Raw genomic sequence first — 23,468 nt, forward strand, 5'->3', positions numbered from 1 at the left:
GATGGCGCGTTTTGATGAGTCGCGTTTTCGGAGCAAAAAAAAAAAAAAAATTGCAGATTCCTTGATTCTCTTTTTTCTTCTTTTCCTCATATATATTTTCTTGTACCTTGAGTTGCTTATTGTGTATTTTTTTTAGGTACATCACGAAAACAAAGGATTGAAGTTACGGATCATCATTTTGTTTATTAAACCTTTGTTTTCACTTTTGTTTCTTATTTTTCATTTTTAGGATTACATCACTAATGGTTATCCAATGAAACTCATGAAGCGTTGGAGATACACGGACAATGGATTTTGAAGCTTCATATTCAATCGCAACAATAGGGGAGTATTACTTTCTTTATCTTGATTTTCCTTTTTACACATTGAGGACAATGTGTATGTTAAGTGTGGGGGGAGAATTGAGATTATATACATTGTATGTGATTGAATTATTAGTTGCAAATATTGGGCTTGTGTTAAAATTCAAAATTTTTCTAAAATCTTGTCCAAAATTGCAAACTTGCCCCAAAAAGTTTCATATTTTTTCAATTTTATCCAAGGGGTAACAAGTTCCATACCATTAGTAGTTCAAATTTCTCCTACATTTGAGATAAATATATGTGATTTGGAAACTTCTTTTCTCATTTAACTTGGAAATGACTATTATGTGATTATAATTTTGCATTTGTAGGAAAATATATCTTGTGAAGTGGAGAAAATTATGCCTATATTTTTTTTGCATATTTGATGAAATTTCTTCTCTTTATTGGATTTTATAAGTTAAGTGATAAATATGGTCAATAAGTGCAATACTCTTCTCATGATTATTTTTTTTTAGAAAATTATTATTCTCTTTGCTATTAAAAAAAAAATGATGAAAAATGAAAAAAATGAAGAAAAAGAGAAAAAAAAACAAAAAACAAAAGAGAAAAGAAAATAAATAAAAATTCTTCTACTCCAATGATTCTTGTACTTAGTAACCGGATGTCTTCATTTAAAAATGTCGACTTTCGCGTAAAACGGTACTTGAATTAAGAGTATGCAAAGCAACTTGAGTATGTGAAGTGTTGAGTAACCGGTGATCTTCATCTAAAAATGTCGATCCTCGCGTAAAAAGATACTTTCACAACTTAAGTAATATTTAGCTATATTATATAAATAAATCCCTCTTTAAGTTAAATAAGAAGATGATCATGGGTTTAGAAAGCATATTATTGGCCATATGAGTTACTTGCGTATGAAATTGGTTAAGGATGAGGAATTGATTTGAATTTGTTATAATGATGGTATAATTGGCTCTCCTTTACTCGATATTATGAGTACTTGAACTTAATTGAATAATTGCATAATGGTTATTTACTTTGTTTTGAGAAAATGAAGTTGAAATGCTACATATATTTATTTTCAAATTTTGGATCATTGTTGGTTTGTATTTCTTATTGCTTGAGGACAAGCAATGGTTCAAGTGTGGGGGTATTTGATAAGAGTTTATTTTACGTATTTTTAGTGTGTTTTATTAGTTAATTTTGGTTTGATTATTTAGTATTATAACTAAAATAACTAAGGTTTTGGTAAAAAACTACATTTTATGTTAAAGTGGCTAAACATTGCATTTTATGGATTTTTATGGTAAAAACTTCATATTTTGTAGGTTTAATGATTCAATCATCAAATGAAGTGCATTGAGAAGATATTTGGATGATTGAAGATGGATTAAAGTGGTGAAAATAAAATATGAAGTGTAAAAAGGAAAAATGCAATTTGAATCAAGAAAAGTCAGGTTTTGACAACTCTGACACGTTTTGGTATTTTGACTATATCTGGAGCTACACAGATCGGATCAAGGTGATCTTGGTACCATTTTGAAGCTAAGAGATATATCTACATTTGGTATGAAGACATCAAAGTCCAGTTCAGCCGTTTTCATAGTCCAAAAGTTGAAATACCGAAATTCAACTCAGCTGTCCAAAGTGGAAAACAGAGCTCTGACCAGTGTTTAGTATTTCGATCATATCTCAGGCTACAAAGCTCAGATTTGGATGATTCTTGAAGCATTGGAAAGCTAACTCAAAGGGCTACAACTTTGGTGTTTTACAAAAAATCCAGTTCAGCCTTTATGATAGAGAAAATCGCAGCTGAAGTAAGGACAAAGTGAATACGCGAGTACACAAAACGTGACTTGTAACCGCGTTTTGTGTAGGCGCGTTTTCCGGCCGCAATTCTGCAATTTTGCTCAGTCAATTCTCTTGTGTTCTGACTACTTTCCAGCTACAATCTGCAAGAGAATTCGGTGCACATGCTTTAGAAGACAAAAGGGCAAGAAAGTTGGCATATTTTCAAGTCAAAAACAATGGCTATTGACTATCTTAACAATTTCAGATTTGGAAATCAAATGCAGCAAGTTTGGACCAATGGAAAAGGAGCTTTTGGAGCAGTTTATATAGGGAGCAACCAGGACATGCAGAGCAGACGGGAGAAATATACGGGAGAAGCTTGGAGTCTACAAAAATGTAGCTTTTCCATTCTCTTATTGTTAGATTAGTTTAGTATAGAGTAGTAGTTCATCCTTCTTGTTTATTAGCTAGGCAAAGATGAAGAAGGAGATGAAGAAGGCAAGGAAAGAGCTCATGTGACAAGGGTTATTTTTCCTTTCCAACTCTTTATCTTTTGTATTTGATTCCAAGTTTAGCTAATATACAAGTTCTGGATTTTATATTTAATATGTGTTTTTAAAGTTTATACCTTGGGTTTGGTTGAACTTCCTATGATTGTTAGTGTTTATTATTTGGTTATTTGATTACTATGATTTGAGCAAGTTATTTAGCACTTTGACTCTTTAAATCATGATTAATCTGGTACCATTAATTGTGATTATCTAAGGTGTTATTTCTACAATGAAAATTGAGATTTAACATTAGTTCAAGAAGTGCTAAACATAGGGAGTACACTCACGAAAGTAGAGGTGCACCTATGTGGTTTTTAGTGATTCATTTCATGTAATTTCACTGAAGAAATGAACTTGTAGCTAATTTCATAACCATGAGAATAGGTATGGATTAGTTATAAGTATAATTGATTCACTACGAAAGTAGGATTCAAATGCATAAGGAAATTACACCATAATTAGCCTAGATGTAGTATTCAATGATCCAAATATAACACTTGCATGAGTAGTTAGGGATACCACAACCTAAGGAGCTTTTATTTGTTAATTTCTTGTATAAGTGCAGTAGGTTAAATTTCTTATCATTCATTGATAGTCTAAATAATAGAGAAGCTTTAGTAATACCGGTAATTGTTCACTCTTCCTTGTGGGATCGACCCGATATATACCCTAAACTACTAGTTGATCTGTATACTTGCAGTGAACGGGTGTAATTCGGTATTTTTTAGCTTGCACGTATGTAAAATACCCGTCAAGTTTTTGGCGCCGTTGCCGGGGAAGATTTGGCAATATCGGTGTGAAGAGCAACTTTATTAATTTAGACAATTTTTCTTATTTTTGTTATTTTTGTTGTATCTTATGCGTTTTATGTCATTTTTTTTTTTTTAGTCAACTTTTATTTTTATTTTTTTTCTGTTTTAGTTTGTGTCTTGGAATCTATCCTTCTTAACTAATCTTACTTTTGAGATTGTTTAAAAGTAATTTTAGATAATGAGGAGGGTAGGTGAACTGGGAGGACAAAGCTTGAGAAATGAAAGATTGGCAATGGATGGTTACCTAGTGCAAAGCTCCTTCAACAGAGGTAACCAAGAAATTACTGAAGGTATGTTTTTTGAAGATGGTATAAGGTGCTTAAAGGCTAAATTTGATGTTATGATGCTACAAGTTCAAATGGACAAAATTGTGCAGGAAATTGAACAAATGAGGAATGCAAATGTTTTTAATTCTTATCATGTGATTTGTGACTTGTGTGGAGATTATCATGCTTCTAATACATGTAGACAAGCACAAAATATGGATTATTATGATGAATTAGAGCATTACAATCCTTGTTTTGATCGATATAGTGCTAATTTGAGCAATTCTCCTGCTTATGGTTGGAATAATCAATGTACTTATAGTAATTCTTCATATTTTTATGATTACCAACCTGAATGTGTCCAATATGAATCAAAACCATCTTGGGAGTTGGCAATTGAAATGGTAGCTAATGATTCTAAGCCATCTTGGGAGTTAGCTTTAGAAAAATTAGCTAATGCAACTTCCAACCGTTTTGATAGGGTTGAAGAAAGAATAGATGAACTGACTTCTCACTTTAGTAGAATACAAGAGAAATTGAATGCATTGTGTGAAGTTATTTCCTCTAAAAAATTGCAAAATGATCCTAGCATGAATGGTAGGAATGTTGTATGTGAAAATGGATTGCATGTTGATGAAAATGATGAATCTCAATTGTGTTTCAATGAGCAAATGTCCATTTCACAAGATAATATCTTTGGAACTAACTTTGAGTTTCAAGAGGTGAGTTTTAATGACTCATTTTTCACCCCTCTTGAGGAGTGCATTGAAAGTATAGGTTCTAAGGGTATTGCTGCCCATGATACTCTCATGACATTTCCGTTGGTAAGTTCTCAAGTGGTGCATATTCAAGGTAATATTTATGAAACACTTGGGATAGGTAAGTCAATTCCATTTCTCCTATCATTACATCATGTGACTTTTGCTATAAAGTCACCATTTAATGATCCACCACGACCAAAAATGGTGGATTATTCGTTAACTAAGCCTCCTTGAAAAATGAGGTAGTCAAGCTATTGACTTTAAAGAAGCGCTTATTGGGAGGCAACCCAATGTTTGTTTAAGTTTATGTTATTTTGGGGTGATTTTATGTTTAAAGTATATGTTTGAGTTATTTTGTTATTTTTCATTTGTAGGTATTGGAAATGGAAGCAAAAGTGACCAAATGAGGTTAAAAAGGCGAATTTTGATCAAGGAACTCAACCCCTCAATTTGAGTAATTGTTGTTTTTGATTTGTTAGAAGGGGTTAAAATGCATATTTTGATCATTTAACATGTGCATGTATTGAGTATTTTAACAAACAAATGATCTATGATGCATTTTGAGTGATTGGGGTATCATTTGTAATTTTTCAAAGTTGGCTTTCTGCAAAAATTTCGCAGAAGAAAACGTATTTTGGCTGAAAACGCGCCTTAGAATCGCGTTTTCCATAATCGCGTTTTCAATTCTGCGCCTATACTGAAGAAAACGCGCCTTAAAAACGCGACAGGAAGTCGCGTTTTCTACCAAGTCGCGTTTTAAAGCCTGATCAAAAATTTAAAACGCGACTTCAAATACGCGACTCCAAGTCGCGTTTTATAACACAGTCGCGTTTTAGATCCTGCAAGATATGTGAAGAAACGCGACTTCACAAAACGCGGCTTGATGGCGCGTTTTGATGAGTCGCGTTTTCGGAGCAAAAAAAAAAAAAAAATTGCAGATTCCTTGATTCTCTTTTTTCTTCTTTTCCTCATATATATTTTCTTGTACCTTGAGTTGCTTATTGTGTATTTTTTTTAGGTACATCACGAAAACAAAGGATTGAAGTTACGGATCATCATTTTGTTTATTAAACCTTTGTTTTCACTTTTGTTTCTTATTTTTCATTTTTAGGATTACATCACTAATGGTTATCCAATGAAACTCATGAAGCGTTGGAGATACACGGACAATGGATTTTGAAGCTTCATATTCAATCGCAACAATAGGGGAGTATTACTTTCTTTATCTTGATTTTCCTTTTTACACATTGAGGACAATGTGTATGTTAAGTGTGGGGGGAGAATTGAGATTATATACATTGTATGTGATTGAATTATTAGTTGCAAATATTGGGCTTGTGTTAAAATTCAAAATTTTTCTAAAATCTTGTCCAAAATTGCAAACTTGCCCCAAAAAGTTTCATATTTTTTCAATTTTATCCAAGGGGTAACAAGTTCCATACCATTAGTAGTTCAAATTTCTCCTACATTTGAGATAAATATATGTGATTTGGAAACTTCTTTTCTCATTTAACTTGGAAATGACTATTATGTGATTATAATTTTGCATTTGTAGGAAAATATATCTTGTGAAGTGGAGAAAATTATGCCTATATTTTTTTTGCATATTTGATGAAATTTCTTCTCTTTATTGGATTTTATAAGTTAAGTGATAAATATGGTCAATAAGTGCAATACTCTTCTCATGATTATTTTTTTTTAGAAAATTATTATTCTCTTTGCTATTAAAAAAAAAATGATGAAAAATGAAAAAAATGAAGAAAAAGAGAAAAAAAAACAAAAAACAAAAGAGAAAAGAAAATAAATAAAAATTCTTCTACTCCAATGATTCTTGTACTTAGTAACCGGATGTCTTCATTTAAAAATGTCGACTTTCGCGTAAAACGGTACTTGAATTAAGAGTATGCAAAGCAACTTGAGTATGTGAAGTGTTGAGTAACCGGTGATCTTCATCTAAAAATGTCGATACTCGCGTAAAAAGATACTTTCACAACTTAAGTAATATTTAGCTATATTATATAAATAAATCCCTCTTTAAGTTAAATAAGAAGATGATCATGGGTTTAGAAAGCATATTATTGGCCATATGAGTTACTTGCGTATGAAATTGGTTAAGGATGAGGAATTGATTTGAATTTGTTATAATGATGGTATAATTGGCTCTCCTTTACTCGATATTATGAGTACTTGAACTTAATTGAATAATTGCATAATGGTTATTTACTTTGTTTTGAGAAAATGAAGTTGAAATGCTACATATATTTATTTTCAAATTTTGGATCATTGTTGGTTTGTATTTCTTATTGCTTGAGGACAAGCAATGGTTCAAGTGTGGGGGTATTTGATAAGAGTTTATTTTACGTATTTTTAGTGTGTTTTATTAGTTAATTTTGGTTTGATTATTTAGTATTATAACTAAAATAACTAAGGTTTTGGTAAAAAACTACATTTTATGTTAAAGTGGCTAAACATTGCATTTTATGGATTTTTATGGTAAAAACTTCATATTTTGTAGGTTTAATGATTCAATCATCAAATGAAGTGCATTGAGAAGATATTTGGATGATTGAAGATGGATTAAAGTGGTGAAAATAAAATATGAAGTGTAAAAAGGAAAAATGCAATTTGAATCAAGAAAAGTCAGGTTTTGACAACTCTGACACGTTTTGGTATTTTGACTATATCTGGAGCTACACAGATCGGATCAAGGTGATCTTGGTACCATTTTGAAGCTAAGAGATATATCTACATTTGGTATGAAGACATCAAAGTCCAGTTCAGCCGTTTTCATAGTCCAAAAGTTGAAATACCGAAATTCAACTCAGCTGTCCAAAGTGGAAAACAGAGCTCTGACCAGTGTTTAGTATTTCGATCATATCTCAGGCTACAAAGCTCAGATTTGGATGATTCTTGAAGCATTGGAAAGCTAACTCAAAGGGCTACAACTTTGGTGTTTTACAAAAAATCCAGTTCAGCCTTTATGATAGAGAAAATCGCAGCTGAAGTAAGGACAAAGTGAATACGCGAGTACACAAAACGTGACTTGTAACCGCGTTTTGTGTAGGCGCGTTTTCCGGCCGCAATTCTGCAATTTTGCTCAGTCAATTCTCTTGTGTTCTGACTACTTTCCAGCTACAATCTGCAAGAGAATTCGGTGCACATGCTTTAGAAGACAAAAGGGCAAGAAAGTTGGCATATTTTCAAGTCAAAAACAATGGCTATTGACTATCTTAACAATTTCAGATTTGGAAATCAAATGCAGCAAGTTTGGACCAATGGAAAAGGAGCTTTTGGAGCAGTTTATATAGGGAGCAACCAGGACATGCAGAGCAGACGGGAGAAATATACGGGAGAAGCTTGGAGTCTACAAAAATGTAGCTTTTCCATTCTCTTATTGTTAGATTAGTTTAGTATAGAGTAGTAGTTCATCCTTCTTGTTTATTAGCTAGGCAAAGATGAAGAAGGAGATGAAGAAGGCAAGGAAAGAGCTCATGTGACAAGGGTTATTTTTCCTTTCCAACTCTTTATCTTTTGTATTTGATTCCAAGTTTAGCTAATATACAAGTTCTGGATTTTATATTTAATATGTGTTTTTAAAGTTTATACCTTGGGTTTGGTTGAACTTCCTATGATTGTTAGTGTTTATTATTTGGTTATTTGATTACTATGATTTGAGCAAGTTATTTAGCACTTTGACTCTTTAAATCATGATTAATCTGGTACCATTAATTGTGATTATCTAAGGTGTTATTTCTACAATGAAAATTGAGATTTAACATTAGTTCAAGAAGTGCTAAACATAGGGAGTACACTCACGAAAGTAGAGGTGCACCTATGTGGTTTTTAGTGATTCATTTCATGTAATTTCACTGAAGAAATGAACTTGTAGCTAATTTCATAACCATGAGAATAGGTATGGATTAGTTATAAGTATAATTGATTCACTACGAAAGTAGGATTCAAATGCATAAGGAAATTACACCATAATTAGCCTAGATGTAGTATTCAATGATCCAAATATAACACTTGCATGAGTAGTTAGGGATACCACAACCTAAGGAGCTTTTATTTGTTAATTTCTTGTATAAGTGCAGTAGGTTAAATTTCTTATCATTCATTGATAGTCTAAATAATAGAGAAGCTTTAGTAATACCGGTAATTGTTCACTCTTCCTTGTGGGATCGACCCGATATATACCCTAAACTACTAGTTGATCTGTATACTTGCAGTGAACGGGTGTAATTCGGTATTTTTTAGCTTGCACGTATGTAAAATACCCGTCAAGTTTTTGGCGCCGTTGCCGGGGAAGATTTGGCAATATCGGTGTGAAGAGCAACTTTATTAATTTAGACAATTTTTCTTATTTTTGTTATTTTTGTTGTATCTTATGCGTTTTATGTCATTTTTTTTTTTTTAGTCAACTTTTATTTTTATTTTTTTTCTGTTTTAGTTTGTGTCTTGGAATCTATCCTTCTTAACTAATCTTACTTTTGAGATTGTTTAAAAGTAATTTTAGATAATGAGGAGGGTAGGTGAACTGGGAGGACAAAGCTTGAGAAATGAAAGATTGGCAATGGATGGTTACCTAGTGCAAAGCTCCTTCAACAGAGGTAACCAAGAAATTACTGAAGGTATGTTTTTTGAAGATGGTATAAGGTGCTTAAAGGCTAAATTTGATGTTATGATGCTACAAGTTCAAATGGACAAAATTGTGCAGGAAATTGAACAAATGAGGAATGCAAATGTTTTTAATTCTTATCATGTGATTTGTGACTTGTGTGGAGATTATCATGCTTCTAATACATGTAGACAAGCACAAAATATGGATTATTATGATGAATTAGAGCATTACAATCCTTGTTTTGATCGATATAGTGCTAATTTGAGCAATTCTCCTGCTTATGGTTGGAATAATCAATGTACTTATAGTAATTCTTCATATTTTTATGATTACCAACCTGAATGTGTCCAATATGAATCAAAACCATCTTGGGAGTTGGCAATTGAAATGGTAGCTAATGATTCTAAGCCATCTTGGGAGTTAGCTTTAGAAAAATTAGCTAATGCAACTTCCAACCGTTTTGATAGGGTTGAAGAAAGAATAGATGAACTGACTTCTCACTTTAGTAGAATACAAGAGAAATTGAATGCATTGTGTGAAGTTATTTCCTCTAAAAAATTGCAAAATGATCCTAGCATGAATGGTAGGAATGTTGTATGTGAAAATGGATTGCATGTTGATGAAAATGATGAATCTCAATTGTGTTTCAATGAGCAAATGTCCATTTCACAAGATAATATCTTTGGAACTAACTTTGAGTTTCAAGAGGTGAGTTTTAATGACTCATTTTTCACCCCTCTTGAGGAGTGCATTGAAAGTATAGGTTCTAAGGGTATTGCTGCCCATGATACTCTCATGACATTTCCGTTGGTAAGTTCTCAAGTGGTGCATATTCAAGGTAATATTTATGAAACACTTGGGATAGGTAAGTCAATTCCATTTCTCCTATCATTACATCATGTGACTTTTGCTATAAAGTCACCATTTAATGATCCACCACGACCAAAAATGGTGGATTATTCGTTAACTAAGCCTCCTTGAAAAATGAGGTAGTCAAGCTATTGACTTTAAAGAAGCGCTTATTGGGAGGCAACCCAATGTTTGTTTAAGTTTATGTTATTTTGGGGTGATTTTATGTTTAAAGTATATGTTTGAGTTATTTTGTTATTTTTCATTTGTAGGTATTGGAAATGGAAGCAAAAGTGACCAAATGAGGTTAAAAAGGCGAATTTTGATCAAGGAACTCAACCCCTCAATTTGAGTAATTGTTGTTTTTGATTTGTTAGAAGGGGTTAAAATGCATATTTTGATCATTTAACATGTGCATGTATTGAGTATTTTAACAAACAAATGATCTATGATGCATTTTGAGTGATTGGGGTATCATTTGTAATTTTTCAAAGTTGGCTTTCTGCAAAAATTTCGCAGAAGAAAACGTATTTTGGCTGAAAACGCGCCTTAGAATCGCGTTTTCCATAATCGCGTTTTCAATTCTGCGCCTATACTGAAGAAAACGCGCCTTAAAAACGCGACAGGAAGTCGCGTTTTCTACCAAGTCGCGTTTTAAAGCCTGATCAAAAATTTAAAACGCGACTTCAAATACGCGACTCCAAGTCGCGTTTTATAACACAGTCGCGTTTTAGATCCTGCAAGATATGTGAAGAAACGCGACTTCACAAAACGCGGCTTGATGGCGCGTTTTGATGAGTCGCGTTTTCGGAGCAAAAAAAAAAAAAAAATTGCAGATTCCTTGATTCTCTTTTTTCTTCTTTTCCTCATATATATTTTCTTGTACCTTGAGTTGCTTATTGTGTATTTTTTTTAGGTACATCACGAAAACAAAGGATTGAAGTTACGGATCATCATTTTGTTTATTAAACCTTTGTTTTCACTTTTGTTTCTTATTTTTCATTTTTAGGATTACATCACTAATGGTTATCCAATGAAACTCATGAAGCGTTGGAGATACACGGACAATGGATTTTGAAGCTTCATATTCAATCGCAACAATAGGGGAGTATTACTTTCTTTATCTTGATTTTCCTTTTTACACATTGAGGACAATGTGTATGTTAAGTGTGGGGGGAGAATTGAGATTATATACATTGTATGTGATTGAATTATTAGTTGCAAATATTGGGCTTGTGTTAAAATTCAAAATTTTTCTAAAATCTTGTCCAAAATTGCAAACTTGCCCCAAAAAGTTTCATATTTTTTCAATTTTATCCAAGGGGTAACAAGTTCCATACCATTAGTAGTTCAAATTTCTCCTACATTTGAGATAAATATATGTGATTTGGAAACTTCTTTTCTCATTTAACTTGGAAATGACTATTATGTGATTATAATTTTGCATTTGTAGGAAAATATATCTTGTGAAGTGGAGAAAATTATGCCTATATTTTTTTTGCATATTTGATGAAATTTCTTCTCTTTATTGGATTTTATAAGTTAAGTGATAAATATGGTCAATAAGTGCAATACTCTTCTCATGATTATTTTTTTTTAGAAAATTATTATTCTCTTTGCTATTAAAAAAAAAATGATGAAAAATGAAAAAAATGAAGAAAAAGAGAAAAAAAAACAAAAAACAAAAGAGAAAAGAAAATAAATAAAAATTCTTCTACTCCAATGATTCTTGTACTTAGTAACCGGATGTCTTCATTTAAAAATGTCGACTTTCGCGTAAAACGGTACTTGAATTAAGAGTATGCAAAGCAACTTGAGTATGTGAAGTGTTGAGTAACCGGTGATCTTCATCTAAAAATGTCGATCCTCGCGTAAAAAGATACTTTCACAACTTAAGTAATATTTAGCTATATTATATAAATAAATCCCTCTTTAAGTTAAATAAGAAGATGATCATGGGTTTAGAAAGCATATTATTGGCCATATGAGTTACTTGCGTATGAAATTGGTTAAGGATGAGGAATTGATTTGAATTTGTTATAATGATGGTATAATTGGCTCTCCTTTACTCGATATTATGAGTACTTGAACTTAATTGAATAATTGCATAATGGTTATTTACTTTGTTTTGAGAAAATGAAGTTGAAATGCTACATATATTTATTTTCAAATTTTGGATCATTGTTGGTTTGTATTTCTTATTGCTTGAGGACAAGCAATGGTTCAAGTGTGGGGGTATTTGATAAGAGTTTATTTTACGTATTTTTAGTGTGTTTTATTAGTTAATTTTGGTTTGATTATTTAGTATTATAACTAAAATAACTAAGGTTTTGATAAAAAACTACATTTTATGTTAAAGTGGCTAAACATTGCATTTTATGGATTTTTATGGTAAAAACTTCATATTTTGTAGGTTTAATGATTCAATCATCAAATGAAGTGCATTGAGAAGATATTTGGATGATTGAAGATGGATTAAAGTGGTGAAAATAAAATATGAAGTGTAAAAAGGAAAAATGCAATTTGAATCAAGAAAAGTCAGGTTTTGACAACTCTGACACGTTTTGGTATTTTGACTATATCTGGAGCTACACAGATCGGATCAAGGTGATCTTGGTACCATTTTGAATCTAAGAGATATATCTACATTTGGTATGAAGACATCAAAGTCCAGTTCAGCCGTTTTCATAGTCCAAAAGTTGAAATACCGAAATTCAACTCAGCTGTCCAAAGTGGAAAACAGAGCTCTGACCAGTGTTTAGTATTTCGATCATATCTCAGGCTACAAAGCTCAGATTTGGATGATTCTTGAAGCATTGGAAAGCTAACTCAAAGGGCTACAACTTTGGTGTTTTACAAAAAATCCAGTTCAGCCTTTATGATAGAGAAAATCACAGCTGAAGTAAGGACAAAGTGAATACGCGAGTACACAAAACGTGACTTGTAACCGCGTTTTGTGTAGGCGCGTTTTCCGGCCGCAATTCTGCAATTTTGCTCAGTCAATTCTCTTGTGTTCTGACTACTTTCCAGCTACAATCTGCAAGAGAATTCGGTGCACATGCTTTAGAAGACAAAAGGGCAAGAAAGTTGGCATATTTTCAAGTCAAAAACAATGGCTATTGACTATCTTAACAATTTCAGATTTGGAAATCAAATGCAGCAAGTTTGGACCAATGGAAAAGGAGCTTTTGGAGCAGTTTATATAGGGAGCAACCAGGACATGCAGAGCAGACGGGAGAAATATACGGGAGAAGCTTGGAGTCTACAAAAATGTAGCTTTTCCATTCTCTTATTGTTAGATTAGTTTAGTATAGAGTAGTAGTTCATCCTTCTTGTTTATTAGCTAGGCAAAGATGAAGAAGGAGATGAAGAAGGCAAGGAAAGAGCTCATGTGACAAGGGTTATTTTTCCTTTCCAACTCTTTATCTTTTGTATTTGATTCCAAGTTTAGCTAATATACAAGTTCTGGATTTTATATTTAATATGTGTTTTTAAAGTTTATACCTTGGGTTTGGTTGAACTTCCTATGATTGTTAGTGTTTATTATTTGGTTATTTGATTACTATGATTTGAGCAAGTTATTTAGCACTTTGACTCTTTAAATCATGATTAATCTGGTACCATTAATTGTGATTATCTAAGGTGTTATTTCTACAATGAAAATTGAGATTTAACATTAGTTCAAGAAGTGCTAAACATAGGGAGTACACTCACGAAAGTAGAGGTGCACCTATGTGGTTTTTAGTGATTCATTTCATGTAATTTCACTGAAGAAATGAACTTGTAGCTAATTTCATAACCATGAGAATAGGTATGGATTAGTTATAAGTATAATTGATTCACTACGAAAGTAGGATTCAAATGCATAAGGAAATTACACCATAATTAGCCTAGATGTAGTATTCAATGATCCAAATATAACACTTGCATGAGTAGTTAGGGATACCACAACCTAAGGAGCTTTTATTTGTTAATTTCTTGTATAAGTGCAGTAGGTTAAATTTCTTATCATTCATTGATAGTCTAAATAATAGAGAAGCTTTAGTAATACCGGTAATTGTTCACTCTTCCTTGTGGGATCGACCCGATATATACCCTAAACTACTAGTTGATCTGTATACTTGCAGTGAACGGGTGTAATTCGGTATTTTTTAGCTTGCACGTATGTAAAATACCCGTCAAGATTTCTGAAGAACCCAAAGAAATTTATAATAATCCCAAACATAAAAAATAGTAAATATAATAATAGTAGTACACTATGATGATGATAACAATAATAATACAACATAAAAATAAAAGTTTCTAATATGACCAATCATTTGGGTTATAAGTGTGACATGACAAGTTGAGGTACATGTGTCAGTTTTTGTCCTTTAACAAGTTATTAATTGGTTAATCATATCAACTCATGAGTTGATTCAATAATACTCATTTTGATACCTAATTGTGAGACTAATTTTTTTTTTTTTGTGTTGTGTCTCGGTCAGGTTTCTTGCAAATCATATTAATGTTTTGTCATCGTATCCAAAAGTGCCATCTCTAGTTATTTTTTACGCAATGAATAATTTAATCAGTTATTTTAGTTCCAATGAAATAATAAGTTGATAGTTGGGCTTTGGGGATATTAATCAAGTGACATGAAATTCCTGATTTGACTCTCAATACCTCCCTTTTTCCCCTTCCCCTTTTATAAGGTTTGAATTCTCCTCTTGAGCCAAAAAAAAGTCCATCTTTAAAATGGTTGATGACTTGAAAAGACAAAATATCTAAAACATTTTTTTAAATTTTAGTGTCAAATGTAAAAATTAGCCTTCCATCGCACATATACAAAATGGGACAACAGGGCCTTAGCAATTGAGTGCCTTTTGTACGAGATAATCTAGACACTAAAACAATAATCTTACAGACTAAATTGATAAATGGCTATAACATGTACTATTCATATACGAGGCAAAAGATGCGTCAGCCTGCACTGCATGCGCAAGTAGTAAATTCAAAATATTCGCTTTAAATTAACAAATGTAAATAAATTTTATTTTTGTGCACAAAAAGTCATATTTGTGCACCAACTCTTACATGTCAGCCCCTAAGTGGACACAATGAGATCAAATACTTGCAAATCTGAAGGATAAAATGAAGGTTTATCTTTTAACACCAGAAAATTATTAAGATAATCCACATAAGCAATTTAAATATTCTCGAATTAGCTCAAAATGTGGGCAAAAGTTTGGGGACTTGGTAGGAGCAAACAAGAAATATTTATCATGTTCATTAAGGGAGAAAATAATTTAAGGGTGTAGTTAAATTACTCAAAATGGAAATCTGTAACCAATTCGGTGGAAAATTCCTGATTAAAATAGAAGTTCCAATTAAAAAAATGTTGGAGATATTTTATAGAAAATTCTTGCTAATAGAAGAATTGACATTAAATTTGAATAAACAAGTATTCTGCTCCATTTATTCCACAAAGCCTCGAATTGGAATGCGCATATATTTAATTGTTATGTAGTGTTTTCTCACTGTTTTGATAGCAATATCCACCCTTTTTATTTTACTCTTCTTTGTTGGTTACATGGAGTTCAAAATGGCATGATTTGTAAGTAAGACATCTCACACATAAGAATATTGTGGTATATCACACCAACTTAGAGTTACCTTCTTAAAGTGGCTATACGATTTTCCTTGCGTAGTTGAATCAAGGCAAAGTAATCTATTGTACTAATACGCTGTAGATACCATATATACCCTTGCATGCCTTTCATCTAAAGGATTAAGATATTTTTATTGCTTTTGGTACTGAATAGGAGGGCGACACTTCAAATTGGAACAAGAACTTTAGCTCATTTTCCGCCACAAGGAAGCATAAGAATCCAAGTAACCGGAAACCTCTGAAATAAAGTAAATTTGGATGCCATCAGTGTAGATTGCAGTATTACTTCATCAACAAGAGTGGTTAATTTCAAGCAATTACAGGAATAGATACCAATGCAATTTCTAACAAGCTAGTAAGGAAAAAGCTAAAAATAAACACTAAGGAAGTAAAGCAAAGTATTGCGTGCCTTTGCTGTCTACCACATGAAGCTTATTTGGAACCTTTTCTTCCTTTTCATACTGCTTTTATTGTCCCTTCTTGCAGCATTTCTTCCCCCAAAAGAAAAGAATATTAAAAAGCTTCAACTTCTATTTAATTACCAAGAGAAAAATTAGAACCACCACCAACTTGTAGACTTGTCATTTCAATTACTTGCATGTACAACTCTTTCTCACCTTGCAAATTGCTTAATCCCACAATCTCAAAAATATCAAAGTCTCTCTTACTCTCAAATATAGACCTAATGGCGGATGCATTGCTTGGTTCCGCGGTTCAAGTCCTAGTGGAGAAGGCAATAAACTTGGCTTCAGAACAAATTGGCCTCTTTGTTGGCTTCAAGAAAGATTTGGAGAGATTGAAGAAAACGTTGACTCGAATCCAGGCTTTTCTTTGTGATGCGGAGAAAAAATATATAGATGACTGAAGAGTCTGTGAAGCTTTGGCTAGAAGAGCTTGAACGTGTGGCTTTTGATGCTGAAAATTTGCTGGATGACTTCAATTATGAAATGATTCGACGCAAAGTTGAGATCCAAAGCCAAATGAAGAGGAAGGTATGCTTCTTCTTCTCACTCTCTAATCCTATTGCATTTCGTTGCAAAATGGCCAACAAATTTCAGAAAATCAATTTGGATTTGAAAATTATCAATGAAGAAGCTGTTGGGAATATTGCAATGAACTGGCAAATATTGTGACAAGAATTGACTTCAAATCGTGATAGATATCACTTTCCTTTAGGCTTTATTTGTCCGGTAAACCGTGCAATAACCTTGGAGAAATATCCTTTAGGATAAGACGAAGTTTGTTTGTTTTAAACTCTTGCACAAAGTAAGACAAATCCTTTTTGAACTAAGGAGTGCTTTTGAGAGAATACACAGTGATAGGTTATAATTTTATCATTTATTTTATTATTAATTTCTCCTATTACCTGACCCAATCTGGATTAATTGTTAGATTCTACTCACTTTTAGTATTTTGCATGTATTTCAGGGAGTAGAACGAAAATACCATAATAAGTGCCGATTTGACCGTTATCAGGAAAGAATTCAAGTAACAGGCATCCAGGGTATTTTTGGAACAAGGAGATGCAAGACCTTTTTGGTAATTTCGACCGAAGACAACAACTAGAAAAAGGGCTGGAGCGCCGCAGGGGTCGGGGTCTTCTTCTTCCTCTCCGGAAGGGGAGCCGCCGCACAGGAGAGCGAAGGATTAGAACAGGCAAATTGTAATTGCAGAGAGAGGGCATTACCTTTTTCTCTTTTCGTCCTGTAGTGTAGTAGTTAGACTAGTGTTTAGCTTTAGCTCCAGTTCACGTAGGTGAGGAGCTTTCTTAGAGAGCTTTGACCTTTCTTTTGTCTCTTAGGAAGCTTCAGTCCACGCATGACAGGGACTCTTTGAAGAATTGGATCAATCATTGTTTTCCAAGCTTTTCTTTATTCAGTCGGTCAAGGTGAAGTCTCGTGAACAAGAATAATGGTTGGGATCGTTTCTTCACTTTCCTGCGGGCTTAGTTCATCCAATATGAGCTAATCCCCTCATTCTAGTCAAGAAACGACGGATGCTTTGATTCGCCTAAAAATTGTGAGATCGATTTAATTTAATCTCTCCCTTTTATTTATTGGTATTCGTGTATTCCTTGATTGCTACGCTTATGGTTATTCAATTAATTGATTGTCGTGGATCCGGATAATTAATTGATCTGATAGCCTATTGTCAACTAGGGCATTTAAATCCGTAATTGTTTGATTGTCCTGAATTAGTGACGACTGGCACGATTAGCTTCGTGTCAGGGGGATACGCGGGCTAATCTAAAATAACCCTGGTAGTGCGTTATTTGATTAGAATAGGGCTCCTCTAATACGTAAGGCAATTGGGAAATTAAATTCTATGGGCGTACCTAGGATTATTTCTCAATTAGAGCAGTGATTAACGGGCGTACCTTAATCATCGACACAGTAAGGAGGGGTTGACTGTCATCGCTTGTTTGGCAGTTATAACCTATTTATTGATAAATAATTGGAATTGCCTTTGCTTATCGATGATCAATTAGGTGAACCATTGCTGAAGTTATTTCTTGGCTAGATCCTTAATTATCACTTGTTTGATTTTAGTAATTTGTTATTTAATTTCTAGTTGGCTATTTTATTCTTATTGTTTTACTCTTAGTTGAACTGCTTAAATTGTCACCTCTGAGATAAAAACACCCCCTTGTCGCTGTGAATTTGAAAAGAAACAATTACTCACAGTCCCTGTGGATTCGACCCTGCTCACCACTATCTACAGAAATTACTTTTAGTTTGAGCAGGTATTTATTATTGCACAGGCTGACAACCTGTCAATTTTTGGCGCCGTTGCCGGGGACTGGTGCCAGATTAATTTGTTTCTTTTTGAGTTTATCTTGTTTTCATTTTTTTTAATTTATTTTTCTCTTATTTTTTTTTTTTATTTTTTATGGCTGCTAACATTCCATATTTTGATGATAGACTGGACTTTGTTCCTGAATGGGGTTATGAGACTCATGTTTTTCCTAATGATCAATGGGCTGTTGCAAATTGTGGAACTTATTTTGATTCAGGTTATTTAACTGACACATGCCCCGCATTTCAAGATAATTTAAGCGCTCCAATTGATACTTTTGGAGATTTTCCACCCCAATATCAAACGCAGTGTGACCCTTATTCAAACGGGTATGATCAAGGATGGTGGGATAATTCCAATTTTGATTATGCAACCGGGCCAATGGATTTTCAACAGCAAGAGTCTCGGCAATCATCCTCCGTGTCAGGTATGTCTCTTGAAGAAATGATAGGTTTACTAATTGCTAATTCAAATCGATTTCATCAGGAGACACAAGCGAGCCTAAATCGATTTCATCAGAAGACACAAGCGAGCCTTCGCGACCTGGCGGATCAAATGCGTCAATTGACATCCAGGATAGATCGATTGGCTTCTCAAATGGAAGAATTGCCCGCACAAACCAATATCAATCTTGAGGAAGATGAGAGTGCAATTGTCCGGCCAAATGACATGGAACTGCAAGAGCTTCAAGAAAACGGATTTAAAGATGCAGTTGAAAAGGAAGCTGAAGTGCAAGAAATGAGACTCCAAGATCAACTCGTTCAAGTGAATGAATCCAGTGAACAATCTCCAAATGCGGTGACATCTTCTCCACTTCTTAATCAATATTTTCCTGACTCCTATTCTTCAATTCCTGTTACTGAAATTGATTTTATCATACCAGAAAATTTGAAATTTCATGACAGGAATAAGTTAAGAGTGGCAATGGAAAAATATCTTGAACCGAAGAATGCGTGTGATGGAGGAGTGAGTGGAGAATGCAGATCATTGTTGCCTTGTTTAGCGCCGTTCACTAGTCCATGGAAGCCCGTAACTCGTATGCTCAAGGATTATTCTATTTATGAGGGTTATCAGGACTATATAGAGGATGAAGCAGTAAGACGAGCCACAAGATTTTATCCTCCATGAGCAAAACATGATAATGTCTAGCCAAAGACATTAAAGAAAGGCGCTCATTGGGAGACAACCCAATTGTTCCTTTTAATTGTTTGTTCATTTCCATGTGGTAGTTTAGATGTATTCTCCTTGAATTCGACTGATTTTGGGTTTCAATTTTCTTTTTTGCTGATTTATAGGTGCCCTTCAGTCATGACGCGCCCGCATGGTGACGTGCATGAAGCTCACGATCAGAAACTTCTGGGAGCTCTCTTGCCCTCATGACGGGCCCGCGTGGTGATGTGCATGAAGCTCACGACCAAAAAAAAAACTTCTGGGAGCTCTCTTGCTCTCTTGACGTGCCCGCGTCACGTTCGCGGGAAAGGTAAGTGTTCAAAGAAACTCAAGAACGATTATTGATTTCCTGTTAATCACTACTTTTGAATTTCAAAAATAAATTTTGTGAATAATAAAAAAAAAAAGATGATATATGAAAAAATTTTCCACCAAAAAAAAAAAAAATCTAAAATGAAAAAAAAATGAAAAAAGCAAAAAAAAAAAAAAAAGAAAAAAATTTTCAACCGTAGCTAGGTTTCTCAATTTAAAAAAAAAAAACAATTTTTCTTTTCTTTCTTTCTTTCTTCTTCTTTCTTTCTCTTTTCTCTTTTCCTTCTACTCTGCTCTCCTATTGGTCCGCCGTTGCTCTGCGCGTCCCCGCGAGCTTAGCTCCGCCGTCATTCGATCGCCATCAACTCCACGGCCGCACGTCTCTCCACCAGCTCGCGCAACCTCCACCAGCCCATCTCCCTCGCGCCGCACCAGACCACCCGCGCCCGTCGCCGTCCACGCGCACGCCGACGCCGCGCGCCTCCACCTGTTGTCGCGACGCACGCCACTCGCTTGCGCGGGCTCTCCTCTTCTTCTCCAGCTCATCCGCCGCCAGCAGCCCACGGCCGACGCCCGCCTCTGCTGCCCACGTCGCCGCTCGCTCCTGCTCCATCTTTGACCGCCGCTGCTGTCTGCCACAAGCCATCCGCCTCTACCCGAATCCCTCTCCAACAGCGCGCCGCTTGACGTGGTACTGGAGAAGGTATTTGGAATTTATCCCCCAATTTCTCATATAGTTTGGTGCTGTTTGAGCTCCTCCAAAATTGGTATTGGTGGCCGTGGGAGTTATTTCTTCAATTGTGTGGTCAACCAGTGGTACTGGCTGTGTTATTTGCCCTGACTTTGTTGATTACTGGTTGGCCATTTTCCTGCATATTTTAGTCGCACTTTTGGGTGGGTTTGAGTTATATTGGCTTGGGATTGTTGAGTTATATTGGTTGTGCGCTGGCACACTGTTGGACGTCATTTGCCTGTCGAGTCCAGCCATTGCCTTGTTTGGGGGGATACATTAGTGTGGGTATTTGGACTACAATTGATCCTTTCTCTCTTATTGGCTGATTAATTGGAAGCTGAAAGTTTGGAATTCCTTTGTCACTATCCGAGTCTGAATTGTTATTGCTTGAATTGTTAACTTTGTGGAATTTTTGCTACGATTTTGGTTGGCTAAGTTATTATTGTCAACTATCTAAGCTGTCATTGTTGAAATTGCTGATTCTGAGTTAAGGTATTAACTGGCCAGCTGGAGCTATTTGTTGGGACTTTGGGTGAGCTGAAATACTGCACTTGTTTGTTACATTGGGAGGCTTCTATGCCATTTACATTGCTTATTCTAGTTGAGTGCATCTAATTGAAATGCTGGGGTTCATTATTAGATTTGACTGAGAATCCTGTGGCTACATTACTTGTTGTCTGAATTGAGCTACGTTGTTTGGGGCTTTCACTAGTGTGGGTTAGCCGTTGAACTTGTTTCATCCACTGTTTGGGTATTTTGGCTTCATTGGGTTAATTCTACTCTATTGGCTGACTGTTGGAAGCTGGGCACTTGGAATCCCTTTTGCTACTGCCGGATTTATGAGCTATTATTGTTTGAATTGTTATTTCTTGGGGCTGTTGCTACAATTTCAGTTGATTGAGTTGTGCATTCTATTTTCCGCCAGTGGTATTAGTTGAAGTGTTTTCCCCTAAATTTATCTACTCTAGTTGGTTGGATAGTCGTTCAACTGCCGAGGCCTTGTGGCTACATTGCTCTTGCTAAACTTAAAGACTGCTATTGCTAGATTTAGTATATTATTGGGCAATTTTTGCAATTTTAGAGTGCATGTGTTGAGATTATGGACGGCCCGAGTTCGTTTGTTGACTTACTGATTTGGGTAGCCCCTGTGCTTATTGACGTGACCTTGCTAGTTTCCAGTTGTTGATAATAGTTACTGGTTGTTAGTTTTGGAGTGCAACTGTTGCTTTGTTGACCATATTTGGGCTTGGGTGCCCGTGTTTGCTTTTGCATTTAACTATTGAGTTGGGGAACACCAGTGACTATGGATTTGCATTTGTTGGTTGCTATCTTTGTTGGATATTCTGTCTTTTGTTGTTTGGGGTGATAATTGGCGTCAATGGTGAGTGGCGCCACTTACAAGCACAGGTTCACAACGTGGATGAGCGAATGACGAACATCACCCGCCAAGTGGCAAGGATGTCTCAGAACTCGGTTTCCCTCCACTGTTCCCTCCTATCCCTTAGCTGGTCAATAGGGAAGTTTCATTGTTCTCTTCGCTTTCATGACTTTATTACCTCCATTGAGGACAATGTAGGATTTAGGTGTGGGGGGAGCAATTGGCTCGTAAGTGCATGCCAAGATTTGATGTTGGATTATTGCATCTATTTCTACTTTTGCCAAGTTTTAATAATAAAAGGGTGTCAAGTTAATGTGGTTGAATCCAAGAATATCTCTTTGGTGAATATCGATGATTGTTTTACTCTTATAATTTTTTGGTTAACTCTCCTAGGCATAGGGAATGACTGTTGGCATTTTCATGTGAATTGGTCCGGTTATTAACCTTAGTTCTCCATATTTAAAAATAAGACTGGCAGCTGAAAAGTTCCTTTTGATTTTTGTGTTATTTTGAATTTTTGGTATTATTTGGCTGTGAATAAGAGTTGACTGTACTCCGCTAGTATTTACTACCGAGTAACCGGGGATCTTCACCAAAAGTGTCGATTTTCGTGTCAAAAAGTAGTAATTGCTATGAGTACGTGGTCACGTGGCGATAAAAGCTGAGTAACCGGGCTCCTTCATCTGGCCAATGTTGGAGTTCGCGTCAAAAGGCTCGAATGGCTAGCGACTAAGTCTGTTGTTACTATTGAAAAAAAAAGAATCAAAAAAAAAAAAGAAAAAAGAAAAGAAAAGTGGAAGTTAGAAAAATGTGAAAAAAAAGTGAAGGTTGTGTTAGTGTGTAATAAAAGTCAGCTTGCCGAATTATGAATTTAATGTTGAGATTTTGGTTAATAGTTTGACCATTTGCTGATGAATGTTGTGTGTCATTCCTTTTTCTTATATTAGTTAACCTGAAATTAAAGGAGTTGGTGGTTTAGAAGCTAATCGAAGTGATGTTTCTTGGATCTTGATCACTGATGCTTGATTATTATTTTTTTCGTGGTATCTTGGCAATATAGTAGATAGAGCAATGACCATAATCAAATTTTGGTGTTCGTTTACTATTCTTATGCTTGAGGACAAGCATGGTTTAGGTGTGGGGGGAATACAAAAATTGACAGGTTGTCAGCCTGTGCAATAATAAATACCTGCTCAAACTAAAAGTAATTTCTGTAGATAGTGGTGAGCAGGGTCGAATCCACAGGGACTGGGAGTAATTGTTTCTTTTCAAATTCACAGCGACAAGGGGGTGTTTTTATCTCAGAGGTGACAATTTAAGCAGTTCAACTAAGAGTAAAACAATAAGAATAAAATAGCCAACTAGAAATTAAATAACAAATTACTAAAATCAAACAAGTGATAATTAAGGATCTAGCCAAGAAATAACTTCAGCAATGGTTCACCTAATTGATCATCGATAAGCAAAGGCAAT

Source organism: Coffea arabica, chromosome 3e (assembly GCF_036785885.1).
Source record: "Coffea arabica cultivar ET-39 chromosome 3e, Coffea Arabica ET-39 HiFi, whole genome shotgun sequence".
Taxonomy (NCBI): domain Eukaryota; kingdom Viridiplantae; phylum Streptophyta; class Magnoliopsida; order Gentianales; family Rubiaceae; genus Coffea; species Coffea arabica.